Source organism: Triturus cristatus, chromosome 2_2 (assembly GCF_964204655.1).
Source record: "Triturus cristatus chromosome 2_2, aTriCri1.1, whole genome shotgun sequence".
Lineage (NCBI taxonomy): Eukaryota > Metazoa > Chordata > Amphibia > Caudata > Salamandridae > Triturus > Triturus cristatus.
The window spans coordinates 1055954305-1055979406 of record NC_140582.1 but is presented as its reverse complement, the minus strand read 5'-3'; the positions used below and the strand labels follow the sequence as shown (position 1 = coordinate 1055979406).

General features: G+C 49.5%; 1 long non-coding RNA gene across 2 annotated transcripts in view; it reads right to left on the bottom strand.

Moving 5' to 3' along the window:
- LOC146863142 (uncharacterized) overlaps positions 1-24534 on the bottom strand; it is a 248173-nt gene extending 223639 nt beyond the window's left edge. For both annotated transcript variants that reach the window (XR_014978216.1, XR_014978217.1), the window contains exon 1: positions 24395-24534. This is a non-coding gene — a long non-coding RNA (uncharacterized LOC146863142). The remainder of the gene's footprint in view (positions 1-24394) is intronic.
- Between the last annotated feature and the right edge of the window lie 568 nt (positions 24535-25102).

Sequence of the window (25102 nt, the reverse complement as noted above, 5' to 3'; positions counted from 1 at the left end):
TTATAAGTCGACTTGCAGGTGGCAGGACACATTTGTATGCCCCGGAGGACAGTTGTGAAATGAGAGAATACGAGTAAAGAATAGCGAAGGCCAGAGTTTAAGATAAAGTCAGGAAAGAATGGTGCGAACCAACAGATAGTCGAGACAGGGATCAGTCAAACCAGACGAGGCTTAGTGAAGTCGGCCGGACCCTGACACCAGCTTTAAACAGAGGCAGGAGGTTATTTGACACTTTGCAGTAGGAAGAGGAAAAACAACACCTCGTTCACCGTGCTGCCTGAGTGAGGGCAACACAAAATGGCAGAAAGACACAAAATGGTGGCTAAGTACGAACGGGATCGGAAAACTGAATTACCTCAAGTGGCAGGGTCTGCCTTAACCTGTATGTGGCGGTATCACTAGAGGCATTTAGAAAACGCTATTGTTTGTAAATAATTGATCTTTCTCTGCACTAAAATCGCAATTTTTATACTGAATGTGTTTTTAAACTCACTGAATCTGCACCGAATTGCTGGGGGTTTCCGCTACTGCAATTATTTACGGCTGGTAGCTCGGCTAGGTTGCTGAGTCACAGTCCAGTTTCTCCCACCCCGGTCCGTCACGGCGATCTTGTGCCGATTGTACGGAGGGCTGGGAAGGGGGGCAGAGCACTTCCGGTTTTCACGGGCAGAGCGGCAGTTAGCGCTCTAGTGGGGAGGTGAAAATACCTACTTAAGGCACAGCGAACGCGCGCAGCGGGCACGCCATCAGCACGCCAAAGGCAAGCCCGTCTGCGCCCGTCCGCCACAGTTCGCGGCCGGGTGCCAGAACCCCTAAGCCTCCCATGGAAATCATCAAATACTCCTCCGAACAATTGCACACTTTGTGCCCCCGCATTGCAGCTAAGTGTAGGCATAATATGCACGTGGGACATAACGCGCAGACCTGCAACCACTGCCCGTTTAAAATGAGGAAAAACCTAGAAGTGGGTAGGCAGGAACAGAAATTTAACTTAGTTCTGGTCAACTGCAGATCCCTCAGTAGGCATAAACAGGAGATCCATGATTACCTGACTGATTGTCAGCCGGAGATCATGTTTCCCACCGAAACCTGGTTGAGTGAGGATTCTGCACCTGAAATCCTTGAGGCCCTTCCTATGAATTACGGGATTATCAGGCTGGACCGCAAAGGGAGCAGGGGGGGGGGGGGCATAGCCATCATTCATAATCTAGCGATCCATTGCTCCTTAGATCTGGTGGAAATTGAGACTAGTGAGGCGGGCTTCTTCAAAATTAGGGCAACCAACAGTTATATCATTGAGGGATACTTAATTTATAGACCACCGGGGCCGAGCGCACTGTTTGCGCCCAGCCTCAAGGAACAAGTCATACAACCGTCACTCCGGTATTCCAAATTGCTGGTGCTGGGGGACTTGAACCTACACTTTGATGATAAGGAGAACTCCGCAGCGCAAGAACTCTGTCAAGCAATAGCTACAATACAGATGGGTCTGCAATCTTCCCTTCCTACCCACCAACAGGACCATTTATTGGACCCCATTTTCGCCAACTGGGGGGGCTAACAATTGAGAGACCCACCGCGGTACCTTGGTCAGATCATTATCTGATCTCCTTCAGTGCTGCAGTTCCCAAGCCCACTCCCCGTATGAAGGTGGGGACTGGTAGCCTACAGAGGAAGTGGGCGAAGTTCTCCGCGGCCAATTTCAATGCTGCCCTTCAGTTGGGAGGTCCACCAGGTGGCAATGACATCGATACTGCATGCACCGCTCTAGACAACAGGATCACCAAGGCATTAGATCAAGTTGCGCCTTGGTCGACTAGTGCCCCCAGGAGACAGTCAAAATCTGCACCGTGGTTCAATGATGAACTTGGGAAAATGAAGTCCTCGTGTAAAACCACTGAACGGGTCTGGAGGAGAGACTCCTCCGATCTTAAGAAGGCCGACTACAGAACAAAACTTAGAACCTATCACTCACTAATAAGAAGGACTCGAGCAACTTACTATGACTCGAGAATTGAGCAGGTGGAAAACTCGTCCAGAGAATTATTTGAAATTTTCAAGGACATATCGTCACTTACCAGAACCTCGCCGCCAAATAGTTGCTCAGTAGAAACCTGCGACCTGATCGCAGATTTTTTCTTAGACAAGTTAGCAAAAATGTATTCCACCTTCACGGACGAGGCAAGGAACGGAGGGGGGTGGGAGATGAGGAACCTAGCATTGAGAAGACCCCGAGCCTCTCTAGATTTGTCCCCCCATCATTGGAGGAGCTTAAAAACATTGCCTTAAGTATCAAGTCCGGCTCACCCAAGGACCCCACGAAACCTAAGACCCTAAGAGAGAGTATAGAAATCTTGGCTCCCTATATTGGTCACCTCCTGAAACTCTCCTATGAATCAGGGGCAGTCCTTAGGCAATGGAAGGAGGCGGTCGTCATCCCAAATAAGAAAAAAACAGGGGTGAAGGCAAGCCAGTTGGATAATTACCGACCAGTCTCGCTCCTTCCATACTTTGCCAAAATCGCAGAGAAGGTGGTTAACATACAACTAACCTCATATATGAATGAGCACAACCTATTACATCCCACTCAGTCAGGCTTTCGGGCCTCTTATTCAACGGAGTCAGCTCTGCTGGTATCTACTGAAACAGTACATAGGCATGCAGATGATGGCAAGACGGTGGCACTAGTGCTGCTTGACCTCAGCGCCGCTTTCGATATCGTCAACCACTCTGGGGCTGGACAAATGGGCCTTGGAATGGATGAGATCCTCCTTACAAGATTGGAGCTTCCAAGTGTCTCAGAGGCCATTCTACTCGAAAAGCATTAGGCTGACACAAGGAGTACCCCAGGGGTCTATCCTTAGTCCCACCCTTTTTAATTTATATATGTCCCCCTTAGCAGACCTAATTGCAAAATACGACATTAGTGTTGTGTCATATGCGGATGACACTTAATTAGTTGTATCCCTATCGCAAGCCCATGACAAGGCAGCCACCAATTTCTCCACTTGCTTACAGGAGCTAGAGGTCTGGATGGCTAGCAATTGCCTTAAATTGAATGGCAACCAGACGGAGGTTCTAATAGTTGGCAGGATTCCGTCTATATGGACCTCAAGGTGGTGGCCTCAGTCCCTGGGCTCCACCCCCGCTCCCAAGGAACAGGTTAAGAACTTGGGGATATGGTTGGACCCGAAACTTTCCTTTGACCACCACACCAGGGTGGTTGCCGGAAAATGTTTCGGAATAATGAAGGTCCTCCAGAAAACACTAGATGTGCTCCCTGCAGCCGCCAGAAAAACGCTGGTCCATGCACTGGTGACATCGCGCCTGGACTACGGGAATGCGCTGTACCTTGGGGCAAATAGGAGGTGTGTTCAAAGACTGCAAGGCATTCAAAATGCGGCAGCTCGCCTTGTTCTGAGGCTACCCAGAAGAGCTCCATCCAAGAACGTTCTCGCAACGCTACACTGGCTTCCGGTTAGGGAGAGAATTGTGTTCAAAACACTATGCATTAGTCACCGCATCCTGCAGGGAGAGGGCCCTAGCTACCTACACAATCTACTGACCCCTTACATACCTACCAGGGCTCTGAGATCTGTGGGAACAGGAAGGGTAGAACTACCAGTAATCAAAAGAGCACGGATGGGGGGGAAGATCTTTCAGATGGCTGGCTGCTAAACTCTGGAATGACCTTCCGCAGTCACTCAGGTCTGAACCATCGAAGGGGATCTTCCGAAAAAAATTAAAAACATGACTCTTCCACATATAATGCCTCTGCGAGGTACAGTTTTCATCCTGCGCATCCTGTCCAGTGACGGGTAACTAGCTGCAGCGCGGGGACATACTGGGTATTATAACCATGCGCTTTAGAAACTCATTTATTATCAGTAATGTTTCAGCTACAGTCTCATATTTTCAGTATTGAAACATTTTCAATTCTAATGGTTCACAACAAAATAATGATTACTCTCATCTGATTCTGTTAACAAGCACTGGTAACGCCAATATGTCTGCTTGCTTTAGAGGTATGATCACTTTTGTGTTTTATGTCTGGATACAATAATATATTAACACAAAGGGGGCCCAGCAGGTACAAATGAGAGCAGAACATCCTCAAAAACATACACAATCCACAAACAAGTATGTCACTTGTGTAACAGAGTTGCAAGTACTTATAAGGACGTAAGGTCCTCACCCACTTAATCAGTGGTATGCTTTATCATCGGTCCCCTCCTAACAATGGTCAACATGATCTGGGTACAGGCTACTACCAACAGAGTTGGGGAACTTCAGGGGATTCTCGAATTTTTGTAATTACAACAATGGAATTTATGATGGATGACCTGCGTTGTCTTATGGAGAAGGACCAAATAGAAGAGGTTTTGAAAAAAGAATAATGATTGTAAAAACTACCTAGTGGTGCACTAATAATATTTAATGGGTCCCCAAGAGTAGATTAAAAGAAAATCGGGGGATGGTTCAATTCACTTGGCAAGAATCGACATGTTTCTGTCCTTATCGCATCCTCAAATGAGGTGTTGGGGCATTCATCAGGACGTAGATGATCGCTCTACTTAATTGGGATGGTTACAACCTGCTGGTTTTAGTATTTCTCTTAGCTGTTCGTCTCATTGATGTGCCGAGTTTGATCCAAATTGAGTGCTCCTTATGATCTTATCTCATTGATGGAAGTAAAACAACGAGATCAGTGCTGATTCTCATGTCCAGCAAAGCGTCCACCCATCTAACTAAGGATACAATAGTAGAAAACTAACAGAGAGGCACCCAAATTCTGTGTCATTTATCTTGAGAGTTTCTGTTTAATTATTTACATATTTTTCTTTGCTGATAGACATTTCAGTAAATAAGTTAATTGATAATAAAGCCTCCAACCTTGTAAAATAATCAATGTTTTTCTTTGCATAAATGCTATGATATGCTGTCCTGTTTAACCCATTATAAATCCAAGACTGCAAGTCTCAGAATTCAAAGAAGATCCCTGGAATGGCTGAGCGACTCATGCATGGTTGTGAGAAACTGGAGAGCTCTGAAAACTCTTTGCTAGTTATGCAGAGATTTATTTCAGCTTCCGCTGTAGTTAGTCCAAGCCTGGTTGTACTGTGGTTTTGCTTTTCTCATTAAAAGTGCAGATCTGGGGCGTGGTCTCGCTACCAATGGAGTGAGACACACGCCGTGGGAGCTCCGGGCCGCCACCGGTGATTAAAGCATTTAAGGCAGCACTACGGCCTCAGGGCGACCCGGCCTGGGGTGCCTTACCTGCAGGAGGCTTTGGGCTAGTGCCTGGGGACCCGACACCCCTTCAAATTGACGCACAGAGGTGAGAGCGGAACCAGTGAGGGACGCCCAGGCCGCCAGAAGCGAAACCGCCATTTTGAGACCTGCGGCCCTGTGTGCTCCGGAGCGGGCTGAGAACTGTGCCGTCCTGCGCCACTCAGCCGGTGAATTGCAGCGGAGGAGACCAGGACCCACAGCAGAGGTACGGGGGATTGTGACACCCCAGTGCAGACTCTCAGGGGGGCCCTCCTAACCAGAGACCCGTTCTGGCTGCCATCTTAAGCACCCGTGGCACTGGCCTTCCGCGGGGCCTGAAAGACTCTGCCAGCACCCCAGAGAGGAAGCTCCCCATCCGGCCGAACCTTGGAGGCCCCCCTGTAGACGACACTGGATGTGCTGGGCGAAATATCACGGGGGGCGCGCGGAGTGCGCACAGGGGGCACCCATTATCGGCAATTCGCCTGGCTGCTGTCTCGGACTCCCTAAAGCCCTTGAACCTGGCGGGGCCTACACTGCACCGCTGATGGCCCGGCGGGGAAGCCTAACCCATCATCGGGCACCGGGGACCTCTAGCTGGCGCTGCGGGGGACTTCGGACGCCATCTTACAGTGCACTGCTGGATTGAGCCTCGACCGGGGGCGCGGCGCAGGCCATCTTGAGACTTGCGAGCCTCTAGGGAGCTCCTGTGAGCTCTAGGCCCTTTGTGACCATCTCGGACTGTGCTGAGGGAGCTGGCTCTCTCATCGGAGGCTAGGAGTGGTCTCCCGGGGGCCTGAACACCTCCAGGAGAACTTTCAAGGAGCACACGGCTGCGTTGCCCCTGTTGCTGTCCCGTGCCTCCCCCGCAGGCAGATTGCGGGGACAGACGCCCTAGATCACTTCCCCGCCGCGCTACGGAGTCTACGGTGAGTGCATGCGGTGGCCTGCTCGCGCTGCACTGATCAGGCCCCGGCGGAGAGGCCTCACTCACAATTAGGCCGCCAGATCCAGCCTCGGCCGGGGACACGGCACCGATTACTCTAGGCCCTGTGAGACTCTGGAGGGACTTTATATAGCCTGGGCTATAGTAGATTGTCCAAAAGCTGCACTGGCGGGCTTGTCCTCTCCTCAGGGACTGCGAGGGACGCCTCGGGGCCCAGCCGCTTCCCGGTGGCCTCTCGGAGATCACGTGACTGCACTACGCTTGTCCCTTCTCCACTCCGCTGCGGTGCCTGAGCTGGGGTCCGCCGGTGGGTATACACGGGGTGCTGCTGGCCGTTCTCCCGAGGAGCTGGTCAACCCGTCGCCTAGCACTACAAGTGTACCTGCAATCTCTGACGGACCACCCAAAGACCCCCGGAGGGGACCACTACAGCCGAGCACTGCCTTGACCCCTGAGTTCGCTCCCCAGTCTGCGTGGGGGGCTCATATCTGGGTGCCCACGTGGAGGGGTGGTGATATCGTCCCATTGCCTGGCTTGGGCCCTATTGCTTCAACAATCCAGCCCTGGTCCGGGCCCTGTCCTTCTCCAGTCGGCAGGTGGGCCACCTGGAGTCCTTGTGTGACCACCCTTCAACCACCCACACATCACCTCGCCAGCCTCCTGCTTCTGCTGCCTAGACTCCCCTTATCAACCAGACGTGCTCCCCCTTGACCTCACACTGCGCATCCCCGCTTGGACCCCCGACCCATTGCATGAGATTCTGAGGGGCCATGACTCGCTCACGGACTGGGAAAGACTCCTCTGCACCTCCTAAAGACAACCCGGTCACGGCTCTGTGGAACAAGTTGGGACCTGCTCCTGTGGCGGATATGGCTTCTTCAGCAGGAGGGTCGTCCGACCCAGTCACCCAATCCTTCATGGCCAACTTTATGAGCGAGCTTAAATCTGAAATTGGTTCTATAAGATTGGAGGTTCAGGCCTGCGTCAAGGAGCTCCGGAGGGATGTCGTGGAGCTCAGGGGGAGAGTGGCCGACCTCGAAAAGACAGTTGACGCCTGCTCGGAAGATGAGGAACACCTGTGGCAGCGCCTGGCCACCCTGGAGGAACAGCACATTGAGCTACAGATCAAGCAGGAGGACCTGGAAAACAGGGGACGCTGCAATAACCTGCGCCTGCGGGGATCCCGTTGGTGGCAAAGGGCACAGACATCATGACCTTTGTGGCAGACCTGCTGCATGACATTAGAGGTGATGAAGACGTGTCCCCTCTGCCCTGGACCGCACACACAGGGTGTCGGGCCCACCTGGTCTCATCCCTGATATCTTGACGCAAGTTCATTTCTTCACCGAGAAAGAGGCCATCCTCAAGGCAGCATGAGACAAGACTGAGCTCACCTTCAAGGGTACCCCCATCCAACTGTTTCAGGGTCTCGCACCCACGATGCTCCGCCGCCGAAGGGACTTCCGACCCATTACTGACAAGCTGAGGGAGTTGGGCATCTGCTACCAGTGGAGGCACCCATTTGCACTCATCTTCCAATCGGAGTCAAAACGCAGGGTGCTACGGTCCTTCAGAGAGGCCGCTCAGCTGCTACAGATACCGAACACGTCACCTCCTAGCCCCTCGCGCCTGCCTCCCCAGACCCGTGAACCTGCAAAACCCCAATGGACTAAGGTACACCGCTGCAGACATTGAAACAGGAGAAACAGGACATTATTCAGCACATCCGCTCCCTGGAGGGTGGTCATTCGCCCGCAAGCTCCCAGCCACCTGAAAAATAGCCATTGCCCACACCTGCCAGATGCCCGCCTTTTCTTCATCCCCCAGGCTGACTTCTTGCGGGGGTTGGGCGGGTGCCCCGCTCCTTGGACAACACCTTGCTGCCAAGTTTGCCTTTTACCTGAACTGTAACCCGGCAGCGGAACCGGACCACACTCCTAGAGGGTGATGTTGACCTCCTCTGACCCGCCGCCACTCCTATTCCATGGAGAGTGACATCTCTGGGATGGTCTGTGCCCTCGCGCCTGTCTTATCCCCGGAATAGACTTTGTTGGCCACGTTGGCCGTTGTTGTTTTTTTAACACTATTTCTCTTCTTTCTCATCTCTCTCGCATTTCTCTTCCTATCCCTATCTCTGGCGGGGGTGGCCCTGATTGTGGTGAGGGTTCTATTCGTTCAGAGCGCTCTTTTCTCTCCAAACACTGTGCTAGGCCTGTAGCGAGCGCCATGGCCTTTATCCACTTTGTCATATCCAGAGACGCACCGTGGGGGTTGGGGGGAGGCGGGAGATGCTCTAAGCCCTACCCTTACTCTTATGCCCACAATGGCGCTTACGCATAGTACACAGCCACCATGACTTCTGTACCCTGTCTGAAGCACCTCTTCCTTAATGTGAAGGGACTTAACTCCCCCAATAAGCGTCGCCTGATATGGCGATACCTCTTACACCAAAACACGGACATGATATATTTGCAAGAAACTCATCTTCTGAGAGAGGACATCTCTCGCATGGCTCATCCTAGATACCCTCTTCAACTCTGGGCATCCGCACCTACTAATTCAGCAGGGGTGGCAATCCTCTGTCGGGCGGGCATTAACCAGGGGGACTCCAGGGTAATCCGTAGTAAGGATGGCAGATTCCTTAAAGTGATGGTCAGGATTGGGCAACGAACCCTCACCTTATGTAACACATACACACCGAATCAAGCTCAGGATTCTTTTCTGCAGGGTCTGTTGCGGGAACACATAACACACGATGATCCTGGTCTAATCCTGGGGGGAGACTTCAATTTGCTTTGGGAAGTGGGCCTTGACCGTAGTGAAGGCACATGTCATGGGACGGGGGCTATGTCTTCTGCCTTAAAGAAACAACTAACTACTCTGGGCCTCATAGAGATTTGGCAATACCACTCCCAAGACACCCGCGACTATTCTTATTACTCGCATGTTCATCGCTCCTACTCGCGCATAGATTACCTCTTCGTCTCACACTCCCTGAGTTTGAGTTTTAAATTATTTTTAAAGCGCACGTACACCTGGCGGTTTCATGGTGCTACAGTATACTGAGTCCTTGAGAGGCAAAACGGGGGGGGGGACTTGAGAGAGTTTATTGGGGAAAGGCTTTAGAAAATAGATAGGTTTTCAGAGCCTTTCTAAAGAGGGAGTATTGGGTGGAACATCTGAGGTGGGCTGGGAGGGAGTTCCAGAAGATGGGGGCAAGGGTAGAAAATGTTGAGCCTCCCCGTTTTTTTCGGCGAAAGCGGGGGATTATCAGCAGGTGTTGAGAAGAAGAACGTAGTTCCCTGGCAGGGGCATAGAGTTTAATCTCCGAAGAGATAAAAGCAGGAGCGGAGCCTAGCTGGGCCTGGAAGGCGAGGCAGCCCACCTTGAACTGGGAGCGTTCACGAATGGGGAGCCAGTGCAAGGATTTTAAGAGGGGAGTGACGTGGTGGGATTTGGTGAGGTTGTAAACCAAGCGGGCGGCTTGGTTCTGAACCAGCTGTAGTCGTCGTACATTGTAGGCGGGCATGCCGTGGTAAAGGGCATTGGCGTAGTCCAACCGAGAGACGACCATAGCTAGTACGATAAGTTTTAGGGCCGTGAAGGAGAAGAAGCGGGAGACCTTGCGGATAGTTCGAAGAGAAAGAAAGGAGGAGGAAACCACCGAACTCACCTGGGAGTGCAAAGTGAGTTGGTCATTGAGATTAATACCAAGGGTTTTAACAGAGGAAGAAGGAGAAGGAGGGGGCCCAAGGGAAGGGGACCAAAAGAGGGGGGACCAGGGACAGGAGCAACCACCTGTCAAAACCAGCTCTGTTTTATCTGGGTTTAGTTTTAGGTGGTTGTGATTCATCCAGTCCCGGATAAAGAGCATTGTGGATTGGAAGTTAGATTTAGAGTCAGGGAATTGAGATAGAGAGAATATGAGCTGGAGGTCATCCGCATAGTTATATACGGAGACCTCCATTTGCTGAAGAGCAAAGATGAGGGGAGCTATGTACAGATTGAATAGTAATGGGGAAAGAGAGGAGCCTTGAGGGACCCCACATAACACCTTCCGTGGTTCGGCCGAGAAATCGCCCAGGCGCACCGCTTGGGTGCGATCACTTAGGAAGGAGGACAGCCAGACCAAGACCGAGCCACCGATCCCTGCCGCCCTGACACGGGAAAGTAAGATGGAATGGTCCATCGTGTCAAAGGCGGCGGAAAGGTCGAGTAGGACCAAGGCCTGGGGAAGGTTAGTGTCCAATCCCTCTCTAAGGTTGTCAAGTACTGAAAGCACGACTGACTCGGTGGAGTGAGCTGGGCGAAAACCGGCCTGGCGGGGAGCTAAAACTCGGTTTTCTTCCACGTAGGTGGTGAGTGCTCTGGTGACATGTCGCTCCAGAACTTTCCCTAGGAAGGGGAGCAGAGAAATGGGGCGATAGTTGGCGGGGACAGAGAGGTCCGCGCCAGGTTTTTTGAGAATGGGGAGGATTATAGCAGTTTTGAGAGTAGGGGTAACAACGCCCTGAGACAGGGAGCAGTTGAGAAAAGTAAGCGGGGGTAGCGGGCAGTTCATGAATATGTGACAAAGAATATGGGCGGGGCACGGGTCAAGTGGGGACCCAGATTTAACCAGAGGGAGGAGGGAGAGAAAGGATTACTCTGTTAAAAGAGGGAATGAGTCGAGACAGGCCACTGTGGGGGGACAGGGCGGGTTGAGAAAAGAGGGAGAGGGGGGGGAATATTGGCTTTGATTGTAGCTATTTTTTCCAGGAAAAAAGAGTTCAAAGAGTCACATAGAGATTGTGACGGGGAGGGTTTGAGAGTGGTTCTGTCGGAGTAAGCGAGTTTATTGATAATAGAGAAGATTTCTCTGGGCTTATTCTCAGCGACTAGAATTTTAGAGGAGAAGTAGTCCTTTTTGGTGGACAGAATAGATTTTTTATATTGCAACAAGAGGGAGGTGTACTGAGGTTTAAGGATGGGACAGTACTGTCGTCTCCAGCCTCGTTCGGCGTGACGAACTGAAAGTTTTAGCGCCTTCAGTTCATCATTGAACCAGAGGTTGGAATCGTTCGTCCGTCTAGAGGAAACTCGCCTGAGTGGGGCGATGGAGTCACAGGCTGATAGTAGCCAGGAGTTGATGGAGTTGGCTTGTTCTGAAGAGGACAGACCAGATAGGTCTGGGCTGGAGGAGGAGAGAGAGGTGGCTAGAGAGGCCACATCTACCCGACCCCAGGATCGTACCCAGATGTTTTTAGGGTGCGAGGGCTTGGTGAGTGGGCCTAGTTGAGAGGAAAAGGAAATCAGGGAGTGGTCAGACCAGGGGGGGAACAACCTTTACAACGCAACTTTTACAACGCACTACCTTTACAACGCATTTTTTACAACGCATAATCCATTACAACGCATGACATTACAACGCATGACACTACAACGCATTTTTAAAAACTACCTTTACAACGCATTCCATTACAACGCATACTACCATTACAACGCATACCATTACAACGCATAATATTACACTACACTATCCAACACTTACCCTACTGATGCACCCCCTGGAGTTAGAATAGTAATTTTTACCTCTATACTATCCAACACTTACCCTACTGTTGCACCCCCTGGAGTTAGAATAGTAATTTTTACCCCTATACTATCCAACATTTACCCTACTGTTGCACCCCCTGGAGTTAGAATAGTAATTTTTACCCCTATTCTATCCAACACTTACCCTACTGTTGCACCCCCTGGAGTTAGAATAGTAATTTTTACCCCTATACTATCCAACACTTACCCTACTGTTGCACCCCCTGGAGTTAGAATAGTAATTTTTACCCCTATACTATCCAACACTTACCCTACTGTTGCACCCCCTGGAGTTAGAATAGTAATTTTTACCCCTATACTATCCAACACTTACCCTACTGTTGCACCCCCTGGAGTTAGAATAGTAATTTTTACCCCTATACTATCCAACACTTACCCTACTGTTGCACCCCCTGGAGTTAGAATAGTAATTTTTACCCCTATACTATCCAACAATTACCCTACTGTTGCACCCCCTGGAGTTAGAATAGTAATTTTTACCCCTATACTATCCAACACTTACCCTACTGTTGCACCCCCTGGAGTTAGAATAGTAATTTTTACCCCTATACTATCCAACACTTACCCTACTGTTGCACCCCCTGGAGTTAGAAAAGTAACTTTTACCCCTATACTATCTAATACTTACCTTAAATGTAATTTAATATTATGCGTTGTAATGGTATGCGTTGTAAAGGTAGTATGCGTTGTAATGGAAATGCGTTGTAAAGGTATTTTTTAAAAATGCGTTGTAGTGTCCTGCGTTGTAATGTCATGCGTTGTAATGGATTATGCGTTGTAAAAAATGCGTTGTAAGTGCATGCGTTGTAAAAGTGTGCGTTGTAACGTCATACATCCGACCAGGGGCAAGGGGAAATGAATAGAGACATAATGGGGCAGTTCAGGGACCAGATCTGGTCAAGGGTGTGGCCTTGGGTGTGCGTAGGGGAGTGGACATGTGAGATGAAATTAAGGGAGCGTAAAGTTTCGGAGAATTCTTTGGAGGTGGAGCATTCGGCTGGGTCAGAGGGCCAAAAGTTGAAATCACCTAGCACCAAGATGGAAGAGTTGTTAACTGCTAGGGTGGCCACGAGCTCTTGAAACCCAGCAAGAAAGGTTTGAGAAGGTTGGGGGGGGCGGTACATAAGTAAACAAGTAAGAGGTGGCCGGTCAGCTCGGAGAGCGTAGTAGGTAGTGGGGAGAGATGCTGATAGGGAGGGAGCTATCACGGAACCAGGTCTCCGTCAGGAATAAGAGGTCAGGTTTATGGAGATCAAGTAGGACAGAGAGTTCATGGCAATGCTTGACTGCAGAGCGCGTATTAAGGTAGCGAATGGAAAGAGGAGTATGTCTAGACCCGGTAGGAGAGTCGGGACAGGGAATGGGGGGGGGAGAGGAGGCGGGTGAGCCGAGGCAAGAAAAGCGGAAGAGGCGGTTGAGGCTGTCAGTCCCAGGTTGTTAATGTGGTTGGTCACGGAGGCTTCAAGAGGCCAAGGGCCTTGGAGACCATATAGTTGGGCCGATGAATGTTGTAGTAGCCCGAGATAGCGGGGTGGCCTAGGCCCTGGGCGCGTTCGGTCGCGGACGGGCTTGCATTAGGCGCGCCTTCGGCGCGCAATCGTCGCGCCTGCTGCGCTCGTCCGCTGCGCGTTCGATGAAGACACATGATTTATAGGGGGCGGGATTATGGAAGGGGGCGTGGCCTCGGCGCTCGCCAAAGTGGCGTGAGGGGGTGAAGATTGATCGGTAACCTCCCGCCGCAGCGTTAAGTCGGCTGCGCGGGGAACCGGAATCAGGTGGTAAGTGAGTTTAAAAACTAGAAAACACAGGTTCAAACAAACAGTTTCAATGAATATTTTAAAAGTCTTCAGGTCGCGCTCCCGGCTTCCGCCTCAGGAGGTCTCAATAGCACTGGGCAGACGCTTGTAGTCAGCGTCAATTTATGTGCGCTGGAAGGGGGCGTGGCCTCGGTGAAGGGGCGTGGCCTCGGCGCTCGCCAAAGTGGCGTGAGGGGGTGAAGATTGATCGGTAACCTCCCGCCGCAGCGTTAAGTCGGCTGCGCGGGGAACCGGAATCAGGTGGTAAGTGAGTTTAAAAACTAGAAAACACAGGTTCAAACAAACAGTTTCAATGAATATTTTAAAAGTCTTCAGGTCGCACTCCCGGCTTCCGCCTCAGGAGGTCTCAATAGCACTGATCTAAGACACCCACTTGGCGTCCATGTCTGACATCTCTGTTTCTGACCACGCCCATGTGGAACTTCTTATTCAGTACCACTTCTCTCGTCCCAACCGTCCATCTCGGTGGCGTTTCCCCCTCATATCCTCAGAGACCCCGTGGACACGGTGGAGATTCGGGACGCTATTACGTCCTACTTTGAGACTAACAACCTTCCATAGACTCCACTCCCCATAGTCTGGGATGCATTTAAGGCCACGATTCGCGGCAGCATCACATCCATTGCTATAGCTGGAGCTCGAAAAGCCCGTTTGTTTGAAGATAAACTCTCCAGGGACATTAAGGCACTCGAGCGGCTAGACCAGGAGCGCCCCTTGGCACTACACCGCTATGCTTCGGGGTCCGCTCCGGGCACACAGGACCAACAGGGCGGAACAAGCTCTCTTGGCCCTGCAACAACGATATTACCATGGGGGGGACAAGGTGGGTACGGTTTTGGCACACCGCCTTCGAACACGGGCCGCCAAAGTGCACATCACTAAACTCAAACTGGGAGATGGCACCAGGGCTACCACCGAAGCCGCCAAAAAGCAGGCATTCCAGAGCTACTACTCGTCCCTATATGCCCGGGAGTCACCCGATTTGGAACGGGTGCTTGCTGCCTTGGAGGCTTGCGACTGGCCACCGATCAGCAAATATCACTCTCAACTACTGGAAGAACCTATCACTCCGGAGGTGCTTGCCGGCGCTCTGAAGGACCTCCCTCTGGGCAAATCCCCGGGGCCGCATGGGCTGCCGGTCTCATTCTATTGCGCACTCCTCCCGCAACTTAAATCCCATATGCTCTGCCTCTTTAATTCATTCTCAGACGCTGTAGGGCCCTCCACGGATATGGCCATGGCTGAAATTGCTTTAATCCCCAAACCGGGGAAAGATCCTACACTTTGCTCTTCCTTCCACCCCATCGCGCTCCTAAACACGGATCTGAAACTCTATACTAAAATACTAGCTAAACATCTTGCCTTGCACCTCCCGGGACTCATAGAACCGGAGCAGGTGGGCTTTATCCACCAACGACAAGGAGCAAACAATGTACGGGGCGTTGCCCACTTAATTGGGAAGGCACACCATTGGAAGATACCCGCCTGCTTGCTATCACTCGATGCTGAGAAAGCATTCGACTGAGTAGATTGGGTATTCCTTCGGGCTGTCCTACAGAAAATAGCATTGGGCCCGCAGATGGTCGCCATAATTATGGCTCCCTATCTCTCTCCCCAGGCTCAGGTGTGGGTAAATGGCCAGCTCAAGCAACCTATCTCCATCCACAGGGATACCCGACAGGGATGCCCCATCACCCCTCTTATTTGCTCTCGTAGTAGAGCCACTGGCCATCATGATCCGCCAGTCCACCGACATACATGGTATCCCACTTGGGGGAATAGATCACAAAATAGCCTTGTTTGCCGACGACCTCCTTCTTACTCTATCATGCCTACGAATGTCTCTTCCTGCCCTGCATAAGTTGCTTCAATTGTTTGAACAGGTCTCTGGGCTTAAAATCAACCATGAGAAATCATGGGCTCTCAACCTCACGATCCTTGAAGAGGAGATCGCCACTCTCCAATCTCTTGTCCCTTATCAATTGGCGTCGCACTCTATTCGGTATCTGGGGCTCAATTTGACCCCCAGCCTTGCCACATGGTCTCAAACAAACTGGCAGGAGTGTAAAAAGGCTGTCATAGCGGAGCTGAGAGGGTGGCGATCTCTTCCGCTAACATGGCTGGGTCGCTTGAACACGGTCAAAATGTCCATCCTCCCAAAGATACTTTACCTTTTTCAGACCACACCCACACCCATCCCGGAGCACCAGATCCAGGGCCTTCAGCGCAAACTCATCTTGTTTATATGGGGAGGGTGTAAGCCGCATTTCTCTAATAAAATACTCATGCTTCCGTGCGATAGGGAGGGTTGGCCTGCCCTAACTGAAAAAATCTGGTTTCCCATGGGCAGGGCAGTGACTTGTCGCCCCATCTGGTACCTTGCATGGCTCTCACGGGAAGCCCGCTCGCGCAGCGCCTAAATTGCGGTTCCCACGAAGACAGTACTCAAGATCTGGGACAGGTTAGCAATACACAAAGGCCTCACATCCATCCCGGCCCCACGTACTCCCATCGCTCGCAACTCTCACTTCCTGCCCGCTCTCCACCCGCCTTACTTCTCAGAGTGGACAGAAGGGGGGTGCAGGACAATTCGGGACCTCTTCCTGGGGGACACTTTCAAAACTTTTGAACAATGTAAACGGGATTTCCAGCTACTAGAGGGGGCCTGATTTCAATACATTTAACAACGACATTGGGTACAGGCATCTTCCCTGACATGGACGGCCACACGACCTTTCACTCCGTTCGAGCGAATGGTGCGTTCCTTCGATAATTCCAGGGGACTCATTTCTCGCACATACCAAGCCTTCAACACTCACAGCGAGCCACTTCACAAACCTATCAGCTGCAATGGCAGTCGGTCTCAGACACTGACATCACACACACCCAATGGGAACACCTGTGGCGTGATATCCCGAAGATCTTTCGTAGCACACCCCAGCGGGAATCTGCATAAGGGCATGACACATTGGTATTACACCCCTCACAGGCTGCATAAAATGTTTCCCACCTCTTCACCTCTATGCTGGCGCAGAACTAATGCACCGGGGGATTTCCTGCATCTTTGGTGGACATGCCCACTCTTGACCATCTACTGGAAGGAGGTACTCAGTCACATCAGACTGGTAATGGGCTAACTGTTGCCCGAAAACCCGCTTGCGATTGCCCTGGGCCTTTGGCCGGTGAACCTGTGCGCTATGACTCGCCGTGATATGCAACTCAGCCTCCACATGCTCAGAGCTACTAAACAAATCATTGGTCTTTACTGAAAAAAAGCTGAAACACCACCGATCAACGTCTGGTTCACCCGCCTGTGGCACACGATAGCAATGGAGCTACTTACATCACGCTTGCAACTACAGGAAACTAAATTTACCAAACTGTGGCTACCACTGGTGGACTATCCTTGCAGACTGGAACCCGCCGGACTTCAACCCCCGATCTCTGCGCCTATTTGAAGACGCTGTATACTCACCGGACGCCAATAGCCTTTGGAAGTCCACCAATAGTCACACTCGAACCCCGCCCCGGGCGACACACGCTCGACAGACCCTGGATGTCCCTACCCCTCCTCCGAAGTAGATGTCTCTGCCCTTTACCTACGCGATGTCAACTACCACCAATGACTCTGACAGACACAGTGCCTACAGTACCTTTGGCATCAGGCAGCAATAGAACACACCCCCTCCACCACACCTCTCCTGCACATCTCGCCCCCTCCCCTTCTCTACCTGCTCTCTCTTTGCTGTCTCTTTCTTTCTCTTTTTTGTTCACTATGCTGCATATATCGTTCTTAGTGGAAATTGTGAACCCTACGAACAGACTTGAAAGATATGCCCCTTAGACCAAAGTCGGCTGGGTTTGAGCTTCATTTCGAGCTATGGTATCCAGGTAGCAGCCCCACTATTGTCAAGACACCGAGATTGTACCTATAAGAGACCAGGCCTTGTCATTGTATCTCGTTTTATAATCACTAGCTTGCACTGCATGTACTGTTTCTGAAATCAACCAAGTTGCATGACACTAATGGACACCATGTAATGGCATCTGCCCTCTGGCTGAAATGATTGGGTATAATACTGTGGGACAACAGCTGATAATGTTATTGAGATCTGTTCATGTGTGCTACCCATAAATATCAATAAAAAAACAAGTTATAAAGAAAAAGTGCAAATCTATGGGTACGCCAGAAGCTGCCCTTTGCCATGGTATTAACTATGTGTGCCCGACAGCCCTTTAGACATATAACTGAGGTAATTGGCCAGATGGCAAAAGGGAGTTTGTGATACATTAGGGAGCCTTTACCCTGGGGAGACATTTCTGTCATTTTAAGAAGCTCCGGAGACATTTGGGGTAAGTCCTGTACATTTACTGCAGTACGCCAAATTAGCAGGAACAGCAAGAGGAATTTGGACAGGGTTTTCAGCTACACCGACACCCACGGGGACATTGGAAGTCATCTTAAAATTGGGCATGACTCGTCACAACATCACGCATATGTATAGGGCACTAAAGTATGACAACCCTATAAGGGTGAATAAAGGAAAAGTTGAATGGGAAGTGGATCTTGGGGACCAGTTTACTGACACAGACTGGGATGCTTCCTATGCACAATGCATGATTCCAGTTATTACAATTCATTTTCCTTCACTGTACTTATCTGACACTGATGGTTCTCAGCAAAATGTATCCCAAAGTAATGCCTCCTACCCCAATGCTGTGCAGACAGGGCCTCCTTACTCCACTTAGCATGGGAGAGCCCCCTGCTTTTACAGTACTGGGAAACAATTTTTTCAATGCCGGAAGCGGTAACTGGGATATCATTGGAGTTTGGTCCCATACAGAGTCTACTAAGAGTGTTCCCTAAAAGAAAAGAAAGGAAGATGCACCTGAAATTTCTGAGTTTGGCGCTGGTGTTAGTACTTAGACGTGTGGCTATGGAGTAGATGAGTACCAAAGTTCCTGAGCTCTCCCAGTGGCATAGGGATGTAACAGGATAAGAAATAGCTGAGGATAAGTACATAAAATCAGTGGAGGGAGCTTTAACACAGGTTTGTAGAAGGTGATGAAAGGGATTATCAATGAGGGAGTGATCCTTGACCAATAACTGTACACCGCAACTCAGCTGTAGGGAGTCATTTCCTTCCACATGCTCGGCATCTTTCATTTATTATATGATCTCGCAGTGGGCTGGATGGTCAAAACATGTATAAGGGATCAGAAAATTAAGAGGTGCTGGCTTTTTCTCTTAAAACCACTGCCATCATTTGTATAAAATGTATAAGGGATCGAACTGGGATAATGTGAGCTCATCACAAATGTCCCTTTGTTAGGGTTGAGCCTGTGAGAGAATGCGCTGGTGCATGTGTCTCACTTGCAAGACACTCTTGTATACTAAAAAGGCTTAGAGCCCGTCCTTTGCTTACCTATTTGTTGGCTTGCGTGGCACTCTTCTTTACAGCCTTGTCATTTGTCACTGCGGGCTTAATATAATTTCCGTATCTTTGAGTGGAGCAGGAACCAAGCACTGATTAATTCAAATTAATCAGGGCCCGTCTGCTGATCCCGAAGTGATTGAGGTACTATTTTGTTATTCTTATTTTCCAGTACCCAGAAAACAGAAGGTATGTGACTGGTGAAAAAGGGCCCAGCAGGACACACACAATTGCTAAGTTTTATTTTCTATAGTTAACTTTTTTTTATTTTGCCAAGTCTTCTTTTCTCACTTTGAACTCATGTTTTCTTTTGTTTTTGCTCGTGGACGCAGATCTCATTAGATGGGTATTATCTTATTGCAAAGCAACATTGTTTTTTTCCTTGTGTTTAATTTCTGAAATGATGCTTTAACACATAATCATGCAGTACATCCCAATCACCCCACTTCAGTCTGCCGCATGTCAATCCCCCCACCTCGCCCCACTCAATCCAATCCAGACCAATCCAAACCTCTCCAATCCTCTCAACCCACCCCCTCCAATCTGCTCTGCCCCACTCCTATCCAAAACAATCCTCCCCACTCCAACCTGCCCCACTCCAATCCAAAACAATCTGTCCCACTCAATCCAAAACAATCTGCCCCACTCCAATCCAAAACAATCTGCCGCACTCCAATCCAAAACAATCCGCCCTACTCAATCCAAAACAATCCGCCCCACTCAATCCAAAACAATCCGCCCCACTCCAATCCAAAATAATCCGCCCCACTCCAATCCAAAATAATCCGCCCCACTCCAATCCAAAACAATCTGCCCCACTCCAATCCAAAACAATCTGCCCCACTTCAGTCTGCCCCACTCCAATCCAAAACAGTCTACCCCACTCCAATCCAAAACAGTCTGCCCCACTCACAATCCAAAACAGTCTGCCCCACTCACAATCCAAAACAGTCTGCCCCACTCACAATCCAAAACAGTCTGCCCCACTCACAATCCAAAACAGTCTGCCCCACTCACAATCCAAAACAGTCTGCCCCACTCACAATCCAAAACAGTCTGCCCCACTCACAATCCAAAACAGTCTGCCCCACTCACAATCCAAAACAGTCTGCCTCACTCACAATCCAAAACAGTCTGCTCCACTCACAATCCAAAACAGTCTGCCCCACTCCAGTCTGTCGCACTCCAATCCAAAACAATCTGCCCCACTCAATCCAAAACAATCTGCCCCACTCCAATCCAAAACAATCCGCCCCACTCCAATCCAAAACAATCCGCCCCACTCCAATCAAAACAATCTGCCCCACTCCAATCCAAAATAATCTGCCCCACTTAAGTCTGCCCCACTCCAATCCAAAACAGTCTGCCCCACTCCAATCCAAAACAGTCTGCCCCACTCCAATCCAAAACAGTCTGCCCCACTCCAATCCAAAACAGTCTGCCCCACTCCAGTCCAAAACAATCCACCACACTCCAATCCACCCTATTTTAATCAAGTCCACCTCACCTCACCCTAATCCAATCCATTCCACACCAATCCCATCTAATCCAGTCAAATTCAATCTACCCAACTCCAATCCACCCCACCCCACTCCAGTTAACCCCACTCTACCGCAATCCAATCCACCCCACTCAATCCATGCCAATTCACCCCACCTCGCCCCACACCAATGCACCCCACTTAATCCAATCCATCCCAGACCAATCCAAACCACTCCAATCCTCCCAACTCCAATCTCCCCCACTCCAATACAAAACAATCTGCCCCCTTCAATCTTGCCCATTTCAATCCAAAACAATTTGCCACACTCCAATCCACAACAATTGGCTCCCCTCCAATCTGCCCCACTCCAGTCCAAAATAATCTACCCCACACCAATCCAAAGCAATATACCCCACTCCAATCCGCCCCACTCTAATCCACCCCAATCCACTCCACCTCAAGCCAATCCACCTCACTCAATCCAATCCCCTCCAATCTAATCTACTCCACTGCAATCCACCCCGCCCCATGCCAATCTAATCCACCCCTGTCCAATCCACACTATTCCAATTCCTCCCATTCCATTCCACCCCACCCCAATCCTATCTGTTCCACCCACTCCACCAAAGTCCAACCCACCCCACTCTACCCCAATCCACCCCACTCCAGTTCACTCCACTCAATCCAATCTATCCAGCCCACCACACTCCAATCCTCCCCACCCCAGTCCAATCCACCCCCTCCCAGTCCAATCCCCCCCTCCACTCTAATTCACCACACTCCAAACCACCCTACTCTAATCCAATCCACCGCCCCTACCCAATCCAATCCACCGCACACTAATTGAATACACCCACTCCAATCAATCCACCCCACTCAATTCAACCCACTCTACCCCAATCCAAACCACCCCATCTACTCCAATCCAATCCACTCCACTACCTCAATCCTCTCCAACCCACTCCACCCTATTCCACCCAGTCTGCTCTACAACACTGCACTTTATGATACTCTCTGCCACTGAAGTCTACTCCCCTCCCCTCGACTCTACGACACGCTAGTCCCCTACTCCACTCTAGGACATTCTACTCCAACAAATCCAGTCTACAACACTCTAGGACACTCCACGCCACTAACTTTTAGTCATGCTGAGCAGCATCCACACTGGTGTACAACATGGCAAAAACACATTGCCACAGCCAAAAGCTCTTGTATAGGTGAGACCTATTGGCTTTGCCAATGCTTGTTATTTGTATGGCGGTATGGTGCAGAAGGAAGGACTCGGAGGGCGTAGTACTGCTTACATTATGGCAAATCAGTACACAAGTCGGGGGTACACACAGGTAGATGGCGTCCACCCACTATTTTCATAGGGTGGACGCCGTCCAACCTGCCAAAAAGTTGGGCCCCACTGAATAATGTGCTGAACTCATCCCGGTGTAATTTTCATACACTGGTACAAATTGAGCAGTGCCTTCACGTTGTCTGCTTTCAATAAGCAACAACGAAATCAGACAACGTGTAGACGGGAGGGGGGCTCTCTTATTTCAGACTGCTGGGCCCATACAAAGGCCCAATTTGAGGAGTCATCAGGCCTCCTTTTGTTGGAGACTCCTGGCTGGGGGCAGTCAGGAGCCTCACCTAGCAGCAAATGCAGCAGAGGGGAAAAAAGGCACACACCTTGGTAGTACTTCACACATACTTAAGAGAGGCAGCTTTTCACTTTGTTCAGGCTCTGTTTACAAGTTGTGCATTCACTGTAAGAATGTCAGATGTGTTGGTCTTTCACAGTATTTACACAAAATAAATGGAATTTATATAGCGCTTACCACCCCTGAGGAGGCGTTGAAATAATTTAAGTACCAATATGTTTTCTTGTATGGCGCTACTCATCCTAATGCAGAATGTCAGAACACTTTACATCACACATACATATTACATTTACAATAAATCACAAGCATTTGTAAATCATTGCACATGGTGTGTTAGATAAAACAGTGGGGGATTACAAGGTGTAGAAGTCACATATCATCTTCCATAGCTCACTGTGCTATTTTAAAAGGTTTCCAATGCAACTGCAAGTAACATAAGGATCTCTGTGTTCAAAGCAGTAACCCTTTCACCTAGCTACATAAAATAATATTTGTCATTTGAATGGAACATGATGTGCTTTGCATTAACCCTCTATGCTATTTTGAGTCAAAACTGAGGCTGAAGAAAATACAGATCTTTCCAGCAAGTGCATTAACCTTCATCCAGAGTTATCTTACCATTATTATTCATTCAGATTTACTGGAACACACAGATGTCTGCAGGAGGTGCCTTAACCCCATAAGATATTTTAAAATACAGTATTTGCAACCAATTAACCAGAACAGATTTACTGTCAGTTTTCTTCCTCGTCACTTTCTTTGTGGCAGAGTTTAAATAAAGATAAATGTATAAATTGAGGCCCAGATTTCGCGTCAGGATTAAATCACTTTTCTGGCACAACCTCAACGTACAATCTGTTTTGGGATTTACAGTACCACACATTGCCCTGACTTCCATTACCTTGTGTCAGGTAGGCATTAAATGGACGGTGCTAGGGCGTCCCTGTGCATTCATCGATGTATTTTGATGCAAAACCATAAGACTTGTATATATAGGTTTGCACCAAACTGGTGAGTCTACCTGTGGCTAGCGTAGCAGTAAGAAATATATCCATTTCTCCTTATTGTTTCCTCTTTGCATGTATGCAGCATTCTGTAGCACACATAAAAAAGGAAACAGCCTCATAGGATAGTTTTTGCGTGGCTTTGGGAAAAAATCAATACGCAAACTTTTTCTTTGGGTCCCATTGCTGAATGCAAACGTCGCAATAACCTTTTTCTTTCACTGCCCTAAAATTGCTTATTCTTGCAGGTTCTTTTTTCAGCCCCTTTTCATGCATTCATCATTGTTTTCTTATTTCTCTCCTATCTTCCCTTTCTGTCTTTCTCTCTTGCTTTGAGTCATGGTCTGTTGGTGAAGAATGAGCCCCAATCTCCTAAATGAGTGCAGGTGGGTAAGGCTGAGTAAGAATATTTTCCATAGAAGAGTGGTCTCACCTCTGGAGAGCGCCGGCAGCTAAAGCAATCGCATCTACATGGAAATGTGCTGCATATGGAATATTATGCCTGGTTGAGTAGGCTGGCGGTAGGGTTAGTTTGTTCAATCCTTGGGTAAAGGAAGCTTTACGCTGACAAAAGGCAATATTGTTTTATGTGTTGCTTACTAAAGTGTGAATCTTCCGCCTAAATCAGGTTTCCCTATATACTCGAAATGAGCTCATATGTACTCATGATAGACCTGCTAAACATATATGTGAGGGCTTAAGATCTGATGCCAATTCTTATCATGCCACTCCAAGTAAAGTTGCGGCTTGTGATGCCATGCGCCCCGTGTGATGTCATGCGCCGTGATGTCGCGCGCTCTGATGTTCATACTGCCTAACTAGGTTAGTCCCCCCACTTATTTTTTTGGGACTTGTGCCCTGTGCCAAGCTATGCTTGTTTACAATTAATGTAGGCACGTGTGTGCACTGGATGTCCTTACAGTTACTGTTCTTATATAATAACGAAAAAATCTTATAAAATGTTTTACAAAATGCAGAACAAGAAGTTCCAGAGAACTAAAAAAAAACACGAACTAGATGTGCAATGCGCACCTGAGAGCCTGAGTGAGGCCTCTGGGCAGGCACTACTTTTTCTACGGGGATGGGGAATTCGTCAGCCGTGAATAGTTTTCCGTTACATCCTTCACTTTCCAGCCTGCGGTCGGTTGCGCTTCACTTCCTCATGCTGAAAGTAAAGCTCTCGGGACTCACCCGTAAGTCACTCCTGAACAGCGATGGCCTCCTCCTTCAGCTCTTCTATCGCTGCGTGCTTTGTAGTGCTTCTCTGTCAGCACGGTCTTCATTTGTTGTTAATGCCGAGCGCGGACTGCAACAAAGCAGAAGTGTTTTAACTCTCGATTATTGGCTGCTCTGAATCGAGCACCACATGACCGCGGCCAGTCAGGTGATTTCACAAGACCCGGCAACTCCGAGAAGGGAAAGCATTTGAGCGAGGCTGGTGTTTGTGGTGCGTCGGACTGCGACTTCCCCGCACCGTCATGAGCCCGGCGCGGGTCCTATAGGGCTTAACGTGCTGCATGGGTGAGTTGTGTGTTTTTTCCAGTGCATTTCGTGAGTTTTTTCTGTGATTTGTCCGTGTGAGGATAGGTGGCTCAGGATACCTGCGGCGGTACAAAAATCCAATGGAATAAATATTATTTTCTCTAGTGGACTGTCTCATGTTAATACTGACTTTACTTAAAGAATTTTACTTTCAGTTATTAGTACCGACATTGGCAACTCTCCCCAAGCATGATGAAGATAGCATGCACTGCAATAAATAATCACACAGAAGTATGCCAACGTGATGGGTTAACTTACAGGCGAACCAAAGGCAGGCAGCGGTGACTGACCTAAGCTGCCCTGCCCACCTGATGAGCCAAACTGCACCTTGGCCAACCCAATAGGTGCTACCATCTA